Genomic DNA, 19,721 nt, shown 5'->3' with positions numbered 1-19,721 from the left:
CCATGCAGTAGTATCTCAATCTAGATTATACGTTCTTGTTTTAAAAAATCAATCAATCAGTTTATTTCAGACATAAAATCCAAAAAAACACAATAAAAACATCATGGATTCGACAAAAAGCTAAAACACCAAAACACGATAAAAAAATAATAGAGTGCTCAGAGCATATTTACAGTAGGGCCACCAGTCACAATATGTACAGCAAGTGCCAACACACATAAAAGAAAACAACAATCAGTTTTGCTCAAGACATCCCCAGGTTATTAAAAGCAATTTATAGAGGGGCATAGCCCCACTGGGATTCTGATCACTTTACTAATTCAATAAAAATAAAACAATCTACATTGTAAAGACAAGAATCAAGTACATAAAATGTGGGAGCTCATTAAAGGGAAGGCGCTTGAGCCAATGTTTCAACAGATGACAAACCCATGGAAGTAGGGAGAATCTTCAGTATGTCTAAGGCCATAGAAAGCTTCTACAGGGTGGCTACCTAGAGCCTGCTTCCTTCCAACAGCTGCCCCAGAACTATTGGAAAAGAATAGGTCACATTCAAGTGTGGAATACAAGGTGTGAAGCTCATTGGAAAACCAAGGCACGCTGGCAGGATCCTGTCACTCATCAGGAAGCAAACAATGTGGTTATAAATGAGCCAAACTGCATTCAGATATTTGGCCACCACATCAACAACAACCTCTCTGAGGTCAGATCGTAGGTCACGTAATGTGACTGTGAATTAACTAAAACCCTGAAGCTTGCATACAGGTGTTGGAAAATGGGTTATTGGTAGGGCAGGTAGGTACCTACACCTAGCAACAAGCCACTAACCTCCACATAGGTACAGTTAGGTCTCAGTAAATTAATCCCAGCTCAACCCTTGGTAGCTTGGCAACGAGCGTCAAGGCTTAACTTAGGAGACAAAGTGTAAAGCATTCAAATATCACAAAACAGTAATTAAATAAAACACAGGAAACAGTTTAAAAATCCAAAACCAATTTATAAAAAATAGTTTATATTTTTATCTTTAAAATGACACAAAAACGATTAAAATCGGTTAAGGGGAACCGGAGATATGAATTTTTAAAGAATTATTACTTTTCTAGCGCTTAGAAACAAAAAGCGCCAATCGGGTCATCTGGTTGCACCTCGACCGGGGCAAAGTCAAACTTTCAGGCCGACCGCGATGGAGCCCTGCTCGGCTACAGGTCGCAGGAGGCCTCGGTTAAAAAGTTACCTTCTGACTTAGTCTTTATTTTGAAGTTTTTCTTCACCGGGACGAACCTGCCAGTTGAATCCGACCTCCTGGAGCCCTTGTCCGGATACGCGATGTGGGTTTCCTCGGTGGAGACTTTTACCTTCGGACTTAGTCGTTTTTTCGAGATGAAAATCCTTCGACCGGGGTAAACCTGGATCTTGATCCGACGTCCATGGAGCCCTTCTAGGATACGATGGCTGGGAGGTCCCGGTCAACTTTTTACGTTCGGACTTAGTCTCTTTTTTGGATGTTTTTCTTTACCGGGACGAACCACGAAGTCAGGCCGGGTCGTGGTTGAGGCAAGCCGGCTAGAATTTCCGCGGCGGGTCGGTCCCTCTCTGGAGCTTTTTTCCAAAAATTCTCAAATCTTTTCTGCCAGTTTTATCCTTGCTCCTGGGTGAAAAGCAGGGGGGCCCTGGTTCTCCAATCAGGGACAGGGTCGTCCCCCTGTGATGACCACTTCCTGGGAAGTGTGGCAAAAATCCATCCCAGAAGGCAACAGTCTCTAAAAATCCAAAATGGATGAATCTGATTTTTGGAGGAGAGATCTGGCTGAGCCCACCCACTGGTGTGGCTAAAAATCATAAACACACCCCTCTCCTGCCCTCTCCTAATCTAATCAAGGGGGCACCTAGCTGTCTGGGGTTGCAGGATGTGGGGGTGTTGTTGGGTGCTCCAGATGTCCTTCTCTGCCTTTGAAGACCAGTTTGGCAGCCCTCCCCCTTCCTGCCTCACCATCTGCTGAGGGGAGATTCTCTCCCCCAAGCACATTCCTTTGTGTGAAGTCAGGCCACTTCACACCTCATTAAAGTAGCCTGGCAGAAGCTGCTGCAGGCTGGCCAATCAGAGCACAGCAGCAAAAACAATGCAGAGCTGAAATTGGCAGCTTTTTAGGTAAAGTCTAAACTTTTTACCTGCACTAGTTATATTAAATCCAACAACTGGAAGTTGTGGGATTTATTATAACAATCAATTTGATACCAAATTCTTGGTATGTAACATTTAAGGAGACTTTAAAATTTAAAATAAAGTCTGCCCATTCTAGCCTATGAAGGCCATTTACTTCAATGAGGGAAAAACGAATTTGGCTGTTTTTACCTCACCAGGGCTTATAAATCTTTTTTTATAAAGTCCCTGCTTATAGTTACATGGCACCCAGCCCTAGGGGCACATAGGGCACACCTTAGGGGTGACTTATATGTAAAAATAAGGTAGTTTAAGACTTTGGAAGTACCTTTAATTCCAAAGTCGAATTTGCATATAACTTTAATTTAAAAGCAGCCAGCAAGGCAGGCTTGCTTTTAAAATGACACTGGGCACCTCAGCAATGCACCTAGGTGTGCACCACCTATGCTGTGGTCCCTAAACCTACATGCCCTACCATATACTAGGGACTTATAGGTAGGTTAACTTAGCCAATTATAATTAGCCTAATTTGCATATCCATTTTACACAGAGCACAGGCCCTGGGACTGGTTAGCAGTACCCAGGGCACCATCAGAGTCAGGAAAACACCAGCATAAAGTGGAAAATGGGGGCAAAAAGTTAGGGGGCCTCTGCAATCAGCCCCAGTTTCTCACAACAGGCTTAAGACATTTTTTACGTGGTCAAGCCTAGGCAGGACAAAAGAGAGCAAAATTATCTACTGAGTTGCAAAAGGGACACTTACTAGAGATACAATATATCTCCCCCAATTTCACAAAGACTTGTTAGGGGCAAAACCCCATAACTCTATTTCAAATACCGTTTCATAACTAAGCACCTTCGAACAACATCAAGAAAGGACTTATAGGCAGGAATAATTTGAAGGTTGAGAAAGGAATCTGTCAGACTTCCTGCCTTAACTTCCTTCAGTTCTTGCAAGCAGAGATAGTTTTTGAAATGTCTTTAATCAAAATGTGAGAAACTGACTTTGCTGCATCCAGAGTGTCATACAAGCTGATCTTGTAAAACATAGGTTTGATGTACACAAACCAAGGAATCTTGTCAAAACTAACAAGTCTTTGAAGTAAAACTGCCTCTATCCAGACTAGTGCAATTTCCTGGTGCACAACCACCAAACACATGACTCCTGTCTCAGGAAAGACAGGAGTCATGCCCACCACCCGAATGGCTAGCACAGGGGACAAGTGTCCCCAGAGCATGGCCATTGCACCCTGTGCCATGCAGAGGGCCCCATGTTAGGGCCCACAATGGCACTTAAACAAATTATAAAATACTTACCAATGCTTACCCTACTTCCCTGGAATGGGGTCCCCCATCCTCTGGTGTCCCTCTGTGTGGTGTGGGTGGATCTGTTCTTTGGGCTTGGGGAGGGCACCTGCAGGCCCATTCCATGATGTTAACCATGGAAATGGTTCCACAGGGCCCCTCCTGCCTGGTCTGACCCAGGCACTAAATAATGGTGCAAAGCAAGCTTTGCATCATTATTTATCCCCTCCTCCCACCCATGCGTCATTTTAGCATGTGGGATAAATAGGGGGCTATGGGAATAGCAGCATTTGTTAGGTGGGAACGCCTACGTTGCATCTCATTGACGCAAGGTATGTGCACACATCTAAACAATGGTGCAGGCTCCTATATTTTGACTTTAGATATTTCTAACACCAAAATATAAATATGGAGTTTTGTTTGCACCCAATTTGCATAAAAAAATGATGCAAACTTGGCGCAGAGCATAAATATGCCCCAAGTGCCTTTACTTTAAGTCATTCCTAAAAAGTGTGAACAAAGTCAGTGCCAAAATGCACCCCTGCGAACACCTGTCTCAACTTTATAAGGGTCAGTAAGACCTTCTTTGTTTCCATATCTAACTTGAGAAGTGTTAAAGCCAAACAACTTAATTAAAACAGAGAGAAGATTAGGCGAGACCTCTATCTGCTTCAGGACTTCCAATAGTTTAGCTTTAGGAATCATGTCAAATGCTGATCTTAGATCAACGAAGACCACGTAGTGGTGGCCATGTCTAGAGTTACTGTTTTCTAGTAGATACTGCAAAAGCATATCATTTGATCAACTGTGCTAATCCTATTTCAGAAGTCCGCCTGCATATCCAAAAACATGGAATTCTACTGGGCCCACTCAATGAGTGTCCCTAGGATAGGATGGCAAAATAATTTCAAGGAAGCATCAATAACACTGATTGGTCTAAGTTTCCCAGGGTTGTCTTTGTTGTCCTTTTTAAATATTGGCACAGTCTCAGCAGGGTGCCAGGATCTAGGAATCAGGCCACCTTCCAGGACAGAATAAAATAGCAGGTGGTAGTAGGCAGACTAAAAAAGGGGTTCTGAAATGAATAGGTCCCCAGGGATGTAATCAGAACCCAGTGCTTTGAGGAGTAGAATTGCCTTTATTGCCTCCAGAATATCTTTAGGTTGGAAAGCCAGAGTAGTGACTTCCCTAGCAGGAGGGGAAGAACCTGCTTTCAAAGATCTAGACATGGAAATCGCCTTAGCAGTACATACCTTCTGAAAGTATTTTACCCATGCTTCAGGTTGTAGGTTGTAATCAACACATTCAACTGTGTGATGGCTACTATGTCCCAGAACAGTTTATTATCTTCTGCCTAGCTGCTGCCACCAGGTCCGCCTACATCCTACATTCCCAGGTAGATTTAGCCTGAGTCATTGTAACTTTATAGTTGTTCCTGACCTATGACATATTAGGTCCATTACCTGCTTTTATTGACTCAATAACATTGTTTCTGGCCATTCTACAGCGGCTGTTAAGCCATAGACATAGGTGTGATTTTCTGGCCTCACTACCATCCTAAATTAAGAATGCCTGAAGACAAGTGAATACTTTTTCATGGACGATAAGTACAGACCCAGGGTCTGGATCTAGAGACTGACTAGGAGCCATTACCTTCAGAATGCCAGCACCCTGCCCATACATTTGTGCCAGTGTATCCATACCTGCAAACAGAGTCCATTTTTAGGGGCTGCTAGTTGTTAGAGAGGGCTAGTTTTCCCGCTAGCATGGAAAAACTAAACTTTTGAAAAATGGATTATTAGTAAGGACAGGTAAGTACCTAAGCTTAGCAATAAACCACAAAGCACCACTAGGTCCAGTCAAGGCCTCAATAAATTAATCCTGGCTCAACCCTTGGTAGCTTCGTATAAGCGGTTAGGCATAACTAATGAGACAGGTGTGTAAAGCATTTAATATCAACAAAATAGTAAATATGTTAAGCACAAAACAGGATAAAATTCCAACACCAATTTCTAAAAATAGATTATATTTTTTTTCTAAAATGACAAAAATCCAATAAAGGGAACTGAAGATAATAATTTAAAAAAAAATATTAAGGCCCTCATTATGAGTTTGGTGGGCAATCTCAACCGCCCACCAAACTCGTCCCACCACCTGCCACCAGTGTGGACAGAACACCGCCGGCCCTATTACACGTTCACCAAAGGGCCGGCAGGCAGAGACAGTTTTGAACAGAGCCTTCACATTGCAGCTGGTTCGTCAGCGAGCCGGCAGCAATGTGGCGGTGCAGCACCACCCATTGCGCATTCCACTGCCCTTAACTCGGGCAGCGGAATGAATGACAGGGGTGTGCATGGGAGCCCCTGCACTGCCCATATCAAGTGCAGGAGCAGTGCAGGGTCTCCCAGAGGCCCCCCGACACCCCATTCCTCCAGCCTTTCCATGGCAGTGTAACACAACTCACCCCGAGGTTTCGGAAGCTCTGAGTAGCTCCTTGGGGGTTAGGACCTCAACTTCCACAAATCTCAAATCCTTAAATGACCACTGGTCAGCTGGTCTATTTATGCAGGGCTTGATACAGTGGACTATTGTCAGCTCTTTCTTACCTGAAGCTTACAGGGAGTCTGTTAGAAATGGGGTCTTTCGTTGGCAGTCAGGTTACCCTCTGTCCAAGCAAGGACCCTCACTCTAGTCAGGGTAAGTCACACACAATTCAAATTATCCTGTGCCCAACCTCTGGTAGCTTGGCACTGAGCAGTCAGGCTTAACTTAGAAGGTAATGCGTAAAGTATTTGTGCAATAAATCATACAATACCACAATATAGCACCACAAAAATACACCACACAGTGTTCAGAAAAATATGTAATATTTATCTGGATATTTGCAGGTCAAAACGATCAAAGATGCAATAAGTAAATGTAGAGATATCACTGAAAAGTGATATAAAGTGTCTTGAGTCTTTTTAAAGAAAACAAAGTCTCATTTAAGCACAAAGTACCTGGTTCGCATAAAAAATCTCCGCATTGGGCCGCAGAGGAGGAGAAGCGTGGAAACAAAAGGGGTATGCTTTGATTTCTTGGGCCGCACACAGTGATGCGTCATTTCGTTTACACGCAGGGACGGCTGTGTGTCAATTTCTGGCCGTGGATACTCTTCGGGTTGCAGGGTTTTCAGACGCCTCTAGGTCTGTGCGTGGAATCCGGGGCTTGTGGAGCGAAGTCACAACCGATGCATCGTTCCGGTGGTCGTTGCGTGGAAGTTTCTTCCTCACGGCAGGCGCTGCATCGATTTCCCCTCTGGAAGTAGGACCGCGTCGTCCCAGGTCGGCTGTGCGTCAATCTCGTGGACCGTGCATCGAAGTTCAGGTCACAATGCAGGCACCACGTCGATCTTCTCCTTGCAAAGTCAGGCTGCGTCGTTCCGGTTCGGCATGCAGTGAATTTCTCTCCGCTGGGCAGGCTGAGGGTCGGTTTTAGCAAGCTGTGTGTCGAATTTTCACCACACAAGGAGTCCAGTTGCAAGAGAGAAGTCTTTTTGGTCCTGAGACTTCAAGGAACAGGAGGCAAGCTCTATCCAAACCCTTGGAGAGCACTTCTTCACCACAGCCAGGGAGCAGCAAGGCAGCAGTCCTTCACTGAAAGCAGTCAGGTGAGTCCTTTGGGGAGCCAGGCAGTTCTTCTTGGCAGTATACAGGTTCAGGTCACAAGTTTCTTCTCCAGTAAGTGTCTGAATTGGAAGGGGCAGAGACCCTGTTTAAATACACAAATGTGCCTTTGTAGTGGGGGAGACTTCAAAGAGTGGCTTAGTTCAATCCTGTCTGCCAGGGTCCCAGTAGGGGGTGTGGCAGTCCTTTGTGTGAGAGCAGGCCCTCCACCCTCCCAGCCCAGGAAAACCCATTCAAAATGCAGATGTATGCAACTGAGGCTGAGTATCCTGAGTTTGGGGTGTGTCTGAGTGAATGCACAGGGAGCTGTCAACTAAACCCAGCCAGACGTGGATTGTAAGGCACAGAAAGATTTAAGTGCAGATAAATGCTCACTTTCTAAAAGTGGCATTTCTAAAATAGTAATATTAAATCCAACTTCACCAGTCAGCAGGATTTTATATCACCATTCTGTCCATACTAAATATGACCTTCATACTCCATTCAGATCAGCAGCTACCACTCAAACAATGTATGAGGGTGGCCCCAATGTTAGCCTATGAAGGGAGAAGGCCTCACAGGAGTGTAAAAACGAAATTTAAATTACATGGTACATGTCCTGCCTTTTGCCTACACAGCACCTTGCCCAATGGGTTGCCTAGGGCATACTTTAGGGGTGTCTTATATGTAGAAAAAGGGGAGTTTTAGGCTTGGCAAGTAGTTTTAAATGCCAAGTCGAATTGGCAGTAAAACTGCACACACAGGCCTTGCAATGGCAGGCCTGAGACAAGGTTAAGGGGCTACTTAAGTGGATGGCACAACCAGTGCTGTAGGTCCACTAGTAGCATTTAATCTACAGGCCCTGGGCACATATAGTGCACACTACTAGGGACTTATAACTACATTAAATAGTCCCATTGGGTATGATCCAATGTTACCATGTTTAAAGGGAGAGAGCATATGCACTTTAGCACTGGTTGGCAGTGGTAAAGTGTGCAGAGTCTAAAAAACAGCAAAAACAGTGTCCAAAAAGTGGAGGGAGGCAGGCAAAAAGTTAGGGGTGACCACCTTAAGGCTGTCAGGTCTAACAGAGTCCCTTCTTGGAGTTGAAAGAGTCAGGCAAAGTCCTTTTCTTGGTGAAGCCCAAAGTGTGCAGCTGGTGCAGTCCTTCTGAGCGCAGTGTCCAGGTGCAGGGCAGGGGTCCAGCAGGGCAGTCCTTCTTCTTCTTATCTTTTTCCAGTAGAGATCTGAAGTGGGGGGCAGCTCTGACATATTTATCCTTGCTCCTGGGGTAGAAAGTAGGGGGGTGCTCCTGTCCAATCATGTGTAGCCCACCACCCTCTTGTGTGACCTTTTCCTGGGACGTGTAGCAAAAATTAATACTATGGAGCAACATTCCTCCAAAATCCAAGATGGCAAAAATTCACTCTTAGAGTTTAGATCGGTCTTAGTCCACCCACTGGTGTGGCTAAATTTCCCTTAATGGACCCCTTTTAAGCCCTCTCCTAATCTAATCCGGGGCACCTGGCTGTCTGGGTTTGCAGGAAATGGGGGAAGTACAGTTGCTGTCTCAAATGTCCTTCCCCCCTTTGAAGTCCAGTTTGGCTGCTCTCCTCCCATCCTGTTCTACCATCTGCTGAGGCAGAACTCCTCCCACCAGATGCTTCCTTTTTTTCAGCCTAGGCCATTTCACACCTCATCAAGGCGGTCTGGCTCAGGCTGCCAGAGGCTGACCAATCAGAGAAGGGCTTCACAGGGCGGAAGTTGGTAACTTTCAGAAAGAGTTCTAAAACTCTTTCCTGGTACAAGTAATATTACAATTCAATAGCGGCAAGTTGTTTGATTTATTATAACTTTTAATTTGATACTAAACTTGCACTATTTAGCTCCTTCCTATGGAAAATAAGACTTCATTATTTTAAAATGAAGTCTCTCCATGTTAGCCTATGGAGCCTAATTACTACAATGGGGGAAAATTACTTTGGATATTTTTCCCTCACCAGGGCTTATAAAGCATCTTTTATAAAGTCTCTGCTAATAGTTACACTGCACCCAGGCCTGGGGGCACTTAGGGCATACCATAGGGGTGACATATGTATAAATAAAGTCGCTTCAGACTTTGGAAGTACTTTTAAATCCTAAGGCGAATTTGGGGTTAGCTTTAACGTACAAACAGCCAGGAAGGCAGGGCTGCTTTTAAAATGACACTGTGCACCACAGTAGTGTACCTGTAGGTGTACTATCTATGCTGGGGTCTCTAAACCCACATGCCCTAAAATATACTAGGGACTCATAGGTAGGCTGGTACAGCCAATTACACAGCCAATTATAATTAGCCTAATTTGCATAATCCACAGCGCACTGGCCCACGGACTGGTTAGCAGTTTTAAGTTCAGCAACTGTCTTTATCAGGACATGTGCCAACTCTGGGAAAAGAGCCAGCTCGATTTCCTGTGGACCCAGGATGCACCTCAGAGGCCAACTCAGCTACATCATTGGGTCCTGAGCCAGCCAAAGGGGCAAATTCAGAGTCAGTAACCACCAGTATCGGTGAAAAATTGGGGAAAAAAGTTAGGGGGCTCCTGCAATCAGCTGAGTTTTCCCACACAAACAATTTATCCTGGGTCCCGGGCCTATTGATGATCAACTTGAGGGCATTGTGGTCACCATCATGGTGATCAACAACCACCATATCTACAAGCGAGGGCCAAAGTTGTAAAGATAGAAATATATAATCAATGAGGCTCATTTGTAAGAGTCACTTAACGGTAGGGGCTCCCCTGCAGTCAGAAATAGACTTTCCATTACAAGCGCTAAGACGTAAATGAAGAGATAAACTCGTCAGCAGAATAGCAGCCAGTTTTTTTTTTATAGGTTTCAAATCTAGATGTGGAACACCCCACGTCGAATCCTCCTCTTCTGTTGGATTAAATGGTAAAGGGCCAAAGGGTTCAAAATATACTTTTAATTCACCTGTGGCAACTACATGGTCATTGAGAGGAAAGGCACTTATAGGTTCTTCGAGGATGGAAAGAGTACTAGATTACCTTTTCGCTCCTCTTGTCCTATTCTAAACATTAAAGATAAAAAAATGGGACCCACCCCTAGCAAGTGACAGCCCCAGAATATCCAAGCAAGTTAAAAAGCCTTCTAACCATGCAGGTTAACAAATTCTTGATAAGCCTGCCACATGCCGACCCCTACACAGTGAGATGGCTCGATAATAAAAAGTTGCAAACCACCTGTGCACCAGGTTTCTTGCAGCATACATAATTCAAATGCGTCAATAAATACCCCTCAGTCCTGGTCAACCAGTTTGGAATTAAGGCCACCAGTGTTTCAGGATAGAACATACCAGGATTCAGGTTGCAGATTTGCAGTAGGGAAGAGTGAGGATGAAGCTGCTGGGGGTGTTAACAGTCAGATCTCAGGTGGGCCAGCACCCCTGTATTGACATATGGTTGAAACAGCATTATTCATAGCCCTAGGTGCATTAAGCTTTAGGCAAATTTTTGTTGGCATAGGGGTTGGGAAATGCACCTCTAAGTCAACAAGGTTATCTTCTATATTGTAGGTTGCCAGATTGAGCTCAATATAATCTAAACCACCCTCCAGTGAAGACCTATGTTTCACTCAAACAATGTCCTTGAGGTTGACTGAGAGGGCATTTCTGCACATTATGTACACAGTGGATCACTTTGTTAGTCAGAGAGTCTTGGTCTTCTCTTACCCTTTCTGGCAACCTTAGGGCATTGTGCATAAAGCTCATAGCTCAGCTGTGAGGCTTTCGTGCAGCTAGAAGAGTAGGCAAAAGGCTGAAGGACCACATACGTGAGCAGATACCCGCTCCGTGGTCAGACCTTAGGGCAAGTATCAAGGCCCTATGCACTGTGGGGCACATCTCTCTGGCTGTTGGGGACCTGTAAAAAAGTTATTATGAGCAATGTCTGGGCCTTCCATCCTCTGCCCTGGCCTCTGGGAATTGCTAGATGGACTAGGTTCCTGAGACATACTGTAGATGGTCAAGGAGAGATCCTCAAAGTTGTTTTCGAAGAGTGAGAGGCCTATTGTGTCATGCCCGGTAGTGGTAGGTCTCCGATTGGCAGTGATTGGGATAGGATGATGTGGCTTTATGTAGACCTACTAAAGATTTTATCCAGGCTCTAACATCTTTTAACTCAGTTTTATGTTCAGCAACTGTCATTATCAGGACGTGCCAATTCTTGGTAAAGAGCCAGCTCGATTTCCTGTGGACCCAGTATGCACCTCATAGGACAACTCAGCTACATCATTGGGCCCTGAGACAGCCAAAGGGGCACATTGGTTACTGTATGGAGCTATAGGATTAACAGGGGCTTGAGGCAGGGAGGCCCCGGATGCAGGAGCGATGTCCAAAGAGTTTGTCATAATGCAACAATTTTTTTCTCTCAGGGAGTTGGGGGGCTGAGACTGAAATGCTTTAGCCTTTTGCCCTGCATTTAAAATAAAAAATCCACAAGGGGTCTCCCAGACCCCTTAAGACCATGAGTTACATTAGGATGCGGGGCAGGGGAGCAATTGGGAGAGGACAGGGGTTTGGAATGCAACATTGTTTTCACCTCCTCAATCAGAGAACCCATCTCTGCTACGGTATTGATGCTAGTTGTCACACTTGTTATGAGATTATTTTTGCATTTACACTGATACTTTACTTAACCCTGGACCTGAGGCCTGTGCCCTCTGAACTAGTTACATTTTGCTTTTATTCCTTTTATTATTTTAGCAAACCTTCATTTTAGTGGAGAAGTTTTTCATTCTTTTATCAGTTGCCCTTCCTCACAAAATTTGTTATTCATTTATTTGCCCAACATTTTCATCATGTGCTCAATCCAAGGCTGTGCATGATATTTACTGGGTATTGCCGGACCGAAGAGTACATTATCTACCCTACACAGAAAAATATGTGTTGCCACATCAGGGTAGTTCTGAAAGTAACAGATATGCTATTATAAAACATCACACTGCCCACACCAGGGTAGAGGGAACATTCCAGCCAGCTTGGCATATCATGCTGCATGGGGGCTGGGCTACCTTTCTGGGACCAAAAGGGTGGATTAGGGCTACCACTGCTAACTGCTCTCCTGTAGAAACTTAGGAGTGTAGGTAGGGATGTTAGACGTGCTATTGTGACAATATGGTAGGACTCATCTGGTGTTCCACTTTCCTGGTCATTGCTGTAATAACACAGTTTCATTATCCTGATAATTGCAATCCAATCCTCTTTACATAGAATGCAGTTGTTTTGTTAAAATATATATTGAACAAGATCCTGTTTCTGTTTGTATTTGCCTGTATGAAACTTGTATATCTGAGCAAAAGAGATATGATCTGTTTCACCATGACTTCCCTGAGGAGTCTGAGTATCATGTGATAGCCTGTCACAAATCAGTCTTACCTTTGGTATTGGTGAGGTGCTGCTAGCCAGCTGAAGGGTTAGGCCGACAGCTGTCACACTGTGTGTGATCATATTCAGTCCCCCATAGTCGCTAGGGCTGCTACCCAACATCCAGCAAAGGGAGTGTCTAACATGGCACTGCCAACATTAGTTAGGCACTGATATTATGGATCTCACAAGTATCTCTATCTCATTTCACTTAAAGGCACCCTAACTACCTTATACGGAGACTTCCGTGGCATTAGGGAATATCCTCCTCAGTTAGATAGGTAGTACATTTATTGACACTGTAGGCAGTTGGTATTTCTATCTTTGAAAAATTAAATTCCATTTAAAAAAAATGGTGGCCCAAAACAGGGTTTTAATTACAGTAATCATGAGACTCCCTCTCACAATACATCTATTAAATAATGGCCTCAGAGATGAGGGAAGAGTGGGTATATTTGTTGATGAGGCTCATGAAGCATAAAGAACAGAATATTTTTTTATTTTTGGGTCACTTTTCCAGCAGCAGATAAGAATACACACATATTTCATCACTACACTCAAGCAAATCCACCTGCACAACACAGACCATATGCTTATTTATAAACACCACTATCTATTCAAGAACACCAAAATTGGCTTGTGGCACCCTACCACATGTTCTGCAAAATGATATACTAGTTCCTTTAAGTAATGACAGACATACATGGCCAGAGCTGGCTACCTATACACCACATCCTAACATAGATTCAGTGGCGGCAGCAGATGTGCGCCACCTATACACTAATTCAGTAGAGCTATATAGGTGATTAATATTCATAATGGGGATTTTGAATCACAGCCCAGCAAGGGCTTCTCCAATGCAACCACATGTGGCCACAGCAGGCATTAGTCCTGCTACTGTGCATTCAGTTGTGTGTAAAATACCTGTCAAATGCGAATAGATTCCATTTTGGGTAGCACAAAAATGTGTGCATTTGCAGCAGTATTTCCCTTTATAGGACCCCAAGATACACATAGAATTCTCACAATGTACTTGGGGTGCAGTGTTTGCTGCACTTTACACTATCGCACACGGTACACTAAAACTTGTGAATCTTCTGAAAGTGTTAAAACAAATTCAGGATAAAAATGGAGCTGGTCTGCCCTTAGACCTGGAGCTGCAATCAATTGGCAATGTTGCCACTGTATCCTGGATCCTATTAAGTAACCTTAAAGGGGAAGCAGCAGTATTGGCTCCAAAATGTTTTTTACAGGATCAGGAGTGTGAGCTGCCAAAGATTATCATTGAGGTTTATTCTAGTATAGGTCGGGATAGTATGGGGGGCCAAACCAAGTACACCACAGCTACAAGGTAAATCCAATAATGATTCTACCAAGCAAGCAGCAGATGGTTCTAAAAAATGTTGGTATAAAGAAAAAAAATATAAAGATAATACAAAACATAGAAGCTCGAAGACCTGTGAGAAATTCTCCAATTTGAGAAATAGAGATAGAGTAAAAACTCTTCATAGATAGCAATATATTCATACATGCCAATCTCATTCCTTTGAGATCTCAACCGATAAATGCAGTGAGCGAGACGACCCTTCTGAAGAATGAAACGAGTACATGAAACCAAGAAATTATCCACAAGACTCATCTGAATCTTCCATAAAAAAGGAACAGAAACCTTCACAATAGAAAACACAAAAAAGTGGCTTCAATTTCAGCCAGAAATGCAACACCTAATGAGAACTTTACTGAAGAACAGGATGTGGGCACTGACTCTCCTACACAGTGCGACAGCAGTCACAATAATTTGCCGGTATCTTCAAGAGCTTCTGCAGGTGACAGATTCTAATGACTTTTTAGAAGTCAAAACTGCGGGCATGCGACTTTCCCTCCAGATAAAGTTTACAAAGTGAAAATCCAAATTGAGGGAGACATAGAGTGCACAGCTAAAGTTATATTCTGGGAAAAACTAACATTATGTAATGACATCTTATTGGCAGAAAGATTAGCTACCTGAATTTGTCTTTAAACTCCAACTAGGGGAAGAAATCATTATGCTATCTTTCTCGGTCCTTGTTCCTGAAAAATTAGGACAGGCTTGTGCAGAAGATTGGGCATTGGCTCAAGCCCCAGTGCTGTATTGCAACCATATAGGATGGGACAAAGACTCCCCCTGCCACATAATACTGGTAAGATCAACACCATTACCATAACCACAATACCACAATAAATATGAAGCTAGAGCATCAGTGAGGGAATTGCTCACACATCTCGAGTATTAGGGTGTGATAGACACCCTGCATAATACCACTGAACAACCGTTTATTCCCCGTAGCTAAGACGGACCATTCAGATAGAATAGTCTTAGGCTGCAGACACTTAGACAGTCACATACCCACATTTGCTATACAAAATGCACACAGCATAGAACTTTTCAACAACTTAATGTGCAAAAAATACAAAACAACCTTAAGAACTTCCAATGTTTTTTTTTATGCCAAAATATGGCACCTGAAAGCAGGAATTTGACAACATTCAGCACATTAGGCTCGCAAAGGACATTTTGTGAACTCCCCCAAGGGTACAGGAGCAGTCCTGGATTATTCTCAGCATGTGTAATGTCCATGCTACACAACATTGACCCTTAGACGTTGTCCTACATAGATGACATCTAACTCACAGAGGATTGCCTGCTCACTCACCTAAGACGGGTAGAATGCATTGTGGTAGGTTTCACTGAAATAGGATGCAAATTTTATCTTAAGAAAACAGAAATTGCCTTTTACAGAGTCCTGTTTTTAGGAAGCAAGTTATCAGATGAAGGAAAGAGCCTAGCACCTTGCACAGTTGTGTGCACCTTTACAACCTCCAAATACTATCAAAAAGCTACAGTCATTATTGGCCTTTTTCAATTTTGCCAGAACATATATTCTAGATTATGCACAACACCTAAAACCACTTTATGACCTGATACATTCAGACTTTTCCACTAAATATTGGGTGGTTGAACACATGCATTCTCAGAGCATTACAATAGAATGTGCTTGAAGCAAAACACTTACTCACAGGTGATAACAAAACAAACATTGTCATCAGAGTAATTACTGGTGCCATTGGGTTCACCTATGGACTATTCAATGAAGGTGATACTGCCCCTATAGCATACAAAACACATTTGTATTCAACAGCTGAACAACACTTTGCTCCCACTGAGAAAGTTCTTACTGCTGATCAGATAACTGTCATAAAAGTGAGACCTCTAGCCCTAAGGAAACAAATTGTTGTCATGACCCCAAAACCAGCCCTAGATGCTGTAACAAAAGCCAGCATTCCATATGCAAAAGCAATACATCCAGATTGGATACAATGGGCCACCTCTCTGACTGCCACTGGTGTTGATTATATTTTTGATCCAAACCAAGAGTTCCTTCAATATGAACTTGAATACACAATACCTACAAACATTTTGCAGCTTGATCAATATCAAATGATTATTTACACTGATGGTTCAGCACAACCAGCAGTAGGCACAAAACAACAGTACTCTGCGGCTTGCAGGCTGTGAGTGTATTCATGAGGGATGGCAAGTTCCACCCCCCAAACGCTTACAGGCAGACCTTACAGTACTGCACTGCACAAGTTACAGATTTTAAGACTTTATCATTGGCACTGGAAAACATGGACCCTGATGTCCTAACACTGATTGTGTGTGATTCATATTATTGAGTCCAGTCCTTCAATGAATATCTGCATTACTGTCACCAGAATGGGTTCGGAGATTCCAAAGGAAACACCATGAAACCCAGACTCCTGCGTGGGAAAGTAGCAGATCTAAAAGAGACGCTAACAAATACCCATGTAGCACATGGACCCTCAACGTGTAGGTATACACATTGCAGGAAATACTTTGGCTGATGAAGCAGCCAAGCCAGCAGTAGCCATGGCTTTTGTTGCTGTGATAACTTGTTCTAAGATGAGGTTGGATGATGGAACACTGGCTGCTGTGAAAGCTTCAACTGACAGCAAGCCCTTGTCAAAGGTGTATTCCTCCAAATATTTCTATCATTTAAGTGCCCAAAATGTTGCTTTCATAACAATACCAGGGTTTGGTGATTGTGTGATCCCCAACCAAGACCAACAATGAGATCTTATAAAAACAGCACCAAAAGAGGTTGCTTCTGCCCATGTAGGTGTGGGGCTGCAATTACATTATTGCAGAAACGCTATTGGCCCCCATGTCTATCCAAACAGACTAAATAGTATGTCCTTGGTTGTGACATCTGTCAACAAATAAGAGAATCCACCATTAAAATGCCCACAGCAGTCACCCCTCCTAATTTCCAACAAACCACTACAAATTGTGTACCTGGGCCATTGTGGTCCTCTACAGATGATGGTGTATACACATACATCTTAGTCGCTGTTGATTCTTGCTGCAGATTTCTATGGGTACGGACACACTGATCAGCTGACTTGAAATTCTATAAAAAAATGTGCATGTCTTCATCAGGACATATGCAGTTGTGGTTTTCCTTTCGGAGAAGGGCCCTGCCTTTGCCTTCAGGGCATTCAGGGTCACCATGGCGACAATGGGGGCCCAACTGCATTTCTCGTCTCCATGTAATCCTGAGGAAATTGCTGTTGTGGAACGGAAAAAAAAACGAAACTTAAAGCTATCCTTAATATCTAGAGTACTAAGTTCAGGTTGTAGTTGGCTTAACCACTGGTATGGAGACCAGAGAGTACTTAATAATTTGCCCAGAAGGTCTTTTGAAGGGCGCACCCCATATGAGGATCTCTTTGGCATACCTATGTATGACCCAGACCTTGATGGCCCAGGCTCAGTGGCAGCAGACACACCGTTTGACATAAATGAATGTGTCACTGTCTTGCAGGAATTAAAACAGTTCCATGATGAAAAATCATCTGCATGTGCCACCACCTTGGGAATGAGAGAGTCACCAAAAATGTCTACCAGCTGGATTCCACAGCTGGGGACCTAGTGCACGAAAAGATTGCTGTAAAGAAGAAAGTTGGCCCTTCATATCAAGCACCAGTTCCACTCCTGGGAATTCACAGTACCAGTACTGTCGTTCTACCACTGTGTCCTGGTTCCAAAGAAAACCATTTTGTTTCAATTTACAATGTTATGTTACACCATAAGAAAGAAGTAACATATATTTTGTTAAACATCGAAAAGTTCAAACAGAGTGTTTTATGTGGAGGCCTTCATGGATATCTCCAACAGTTTCCCTTTCTCATCACTTGAATACACCAGCACGATGGCACAAACCATGGATAACTGATAAGGTGAAGCTTCCGTCAACTAACCCAGGGTCAGCAGCAATAAAGAGTTTGTGCCTTTTGGAGCAACAGATGTTAGGGGATGGCCCAGTCTAACCTCTTCCAGGCAATAAGGGCACAAGACAGGCCCGCCTCTGGCTCTGGCATCACCTGTGTACGGACTGTGTGCAGACTGCACTGCAGAATGAATGCAAATGTGTTCAGTGCAGCAGCAGCTGGACTGCAAACAGAGGCCACTCCTCTCTGGGCTGATGCAATGGTTTCTGGGAAAGCGAGCCTACTCCTGGCCTGCAACAGAGACTGCAGGCCTCTCATTCTATGGGAGAAATAAAAGCACAATAAGCACAATGGCTGCAGGAGTGCAAACAGAGGACCCTCCTCTCAGGACTGGTGCAGTCGCTCCTGGGACAGTGAGACCCTAGTGACAAAGACTGCAGTCATCCCATTCAGTGGGAGGAATGGAAGCGCTTTAAGCGCAGCAGAAGGTGTGGTGCCAACAGAGGCCCTTCCTTTCAGGGCTGGTGCGATGGTTCCTGAGACATTGAGTCCCTGCCCCAGCCTCATGGCCATCAACAGAGTCTGCAGGCATCCAGTGCTGTGGGAGGAATGCAATTGCTTTAAACTCAGTGGCAGCAGGAGTGAGTGCAAATAGAGGCCCCTCCTCTCAGGGCTGATGCAGTGGTTCTTGGAACAGTGAGTCCCCTCCTAGCCTCCAAGCCAGTGACAGAGATTGCAGGCATCCTGCATCGTGTGAGCAATGAAATCACTGTAAGTTCGGTGACAGCTGGAATGCAAAAAGAGCACCTCCTCCCGGGGCTGGTGCGGTGGTTCCTGGGACAGTGAGTGCTCTCCTGGCCTCCTAGACAGCCACAGAGATTACAGGCATTTTAATCCTATTTTAGTTGTCTCTTAAGTATTTTAGTATTGTATTTGATCTCTAGCCGTAGGATATGCAAGATGTTAAAGACCCTTTACTCAAGTTAAAGTATGTGTTCTTGTTCTTTAGTCTTACAAACTAGTACATTCACTTTGATTTTCATACCTGCTTGAAATTAATTTCCCTTTGTTGTCCATGATTTCTATAATACACTGAGCAGAAAAGTGTTTTGCTGAATAGTTTAATAAACCTACTTGAAAAGAATGACATTTATTTTAAAATATGGTAGTTTGATTTAACTTTGAATGTAAATATTTACGGGTTGTGCATAGGGCCGATTGGTAGACAATGTATATATGCTTAAATATGTTTCACTTTTCTATCATCGACTTGCATTGTGCCCGAATGATTATGGACCAGGAGGATATTAGTGCATTTAGAAAAAAAGTCTTATTTTAGCTTTTTGGTTCACCAACCAAAACGTCCATGGGGAACGCATGAGAAACCACTGTCACCTTTCTATTTCAATAGTTTAACATTTTCATATGGTGAGCCCTCGCTAAAATTCGTTACAATTCCTCAAACTGTTGCGACACTACGAATAAATAACTTTAAATTTGAAATAAATCTACTAAGACTGTTCTACATATTCTTTTTTGTAGTTCTAAAATACGTAATTCAATTCAACACATTTCTTTTGAAAAATGGTGTAACTTTAGCAGCAAAAACAATGCAACTTCTAGCGTTCATGTAAGCTTCCATGTATGTAGTGCCAAGAACAAATGAGCATTTAAACAAATGATTTTCTAATCGCACCTCAAATTGTCTTTATATGCGCCTCTAACATTCCAGCGTTCAAATGTATGTGGTCGTCTTTTTTTCACGAATTGTTTAATTTTATCATGTGCACGGAATTCCCGTGTATCATTAAGTTCCATGTTGAAATGTGGCTTTCATGTTTGCATATATTTTAAAGGTATTGATTCTCAAAGGAAATTAGACATTTTCCACCAAATG

Source organism: Pleurodeles waltl, chromosome 2_1 (assembly GCF_031143425.1).
Source record: "Pleurodeles waltl isolate 20211129_DDA chromosome 2_1, aPleWal1.hap1.20221129, whole genome shotgun sequence".
Classification (NCBI taxonomy): Eukaryota; Metazoa; Chordata; class Amphibia; order Caudata; family Salamandridae; genus Pleurodeles; species Pleurodeles waltl.
Note: the sequence above shows the minus strand (reverse complement) of the source record.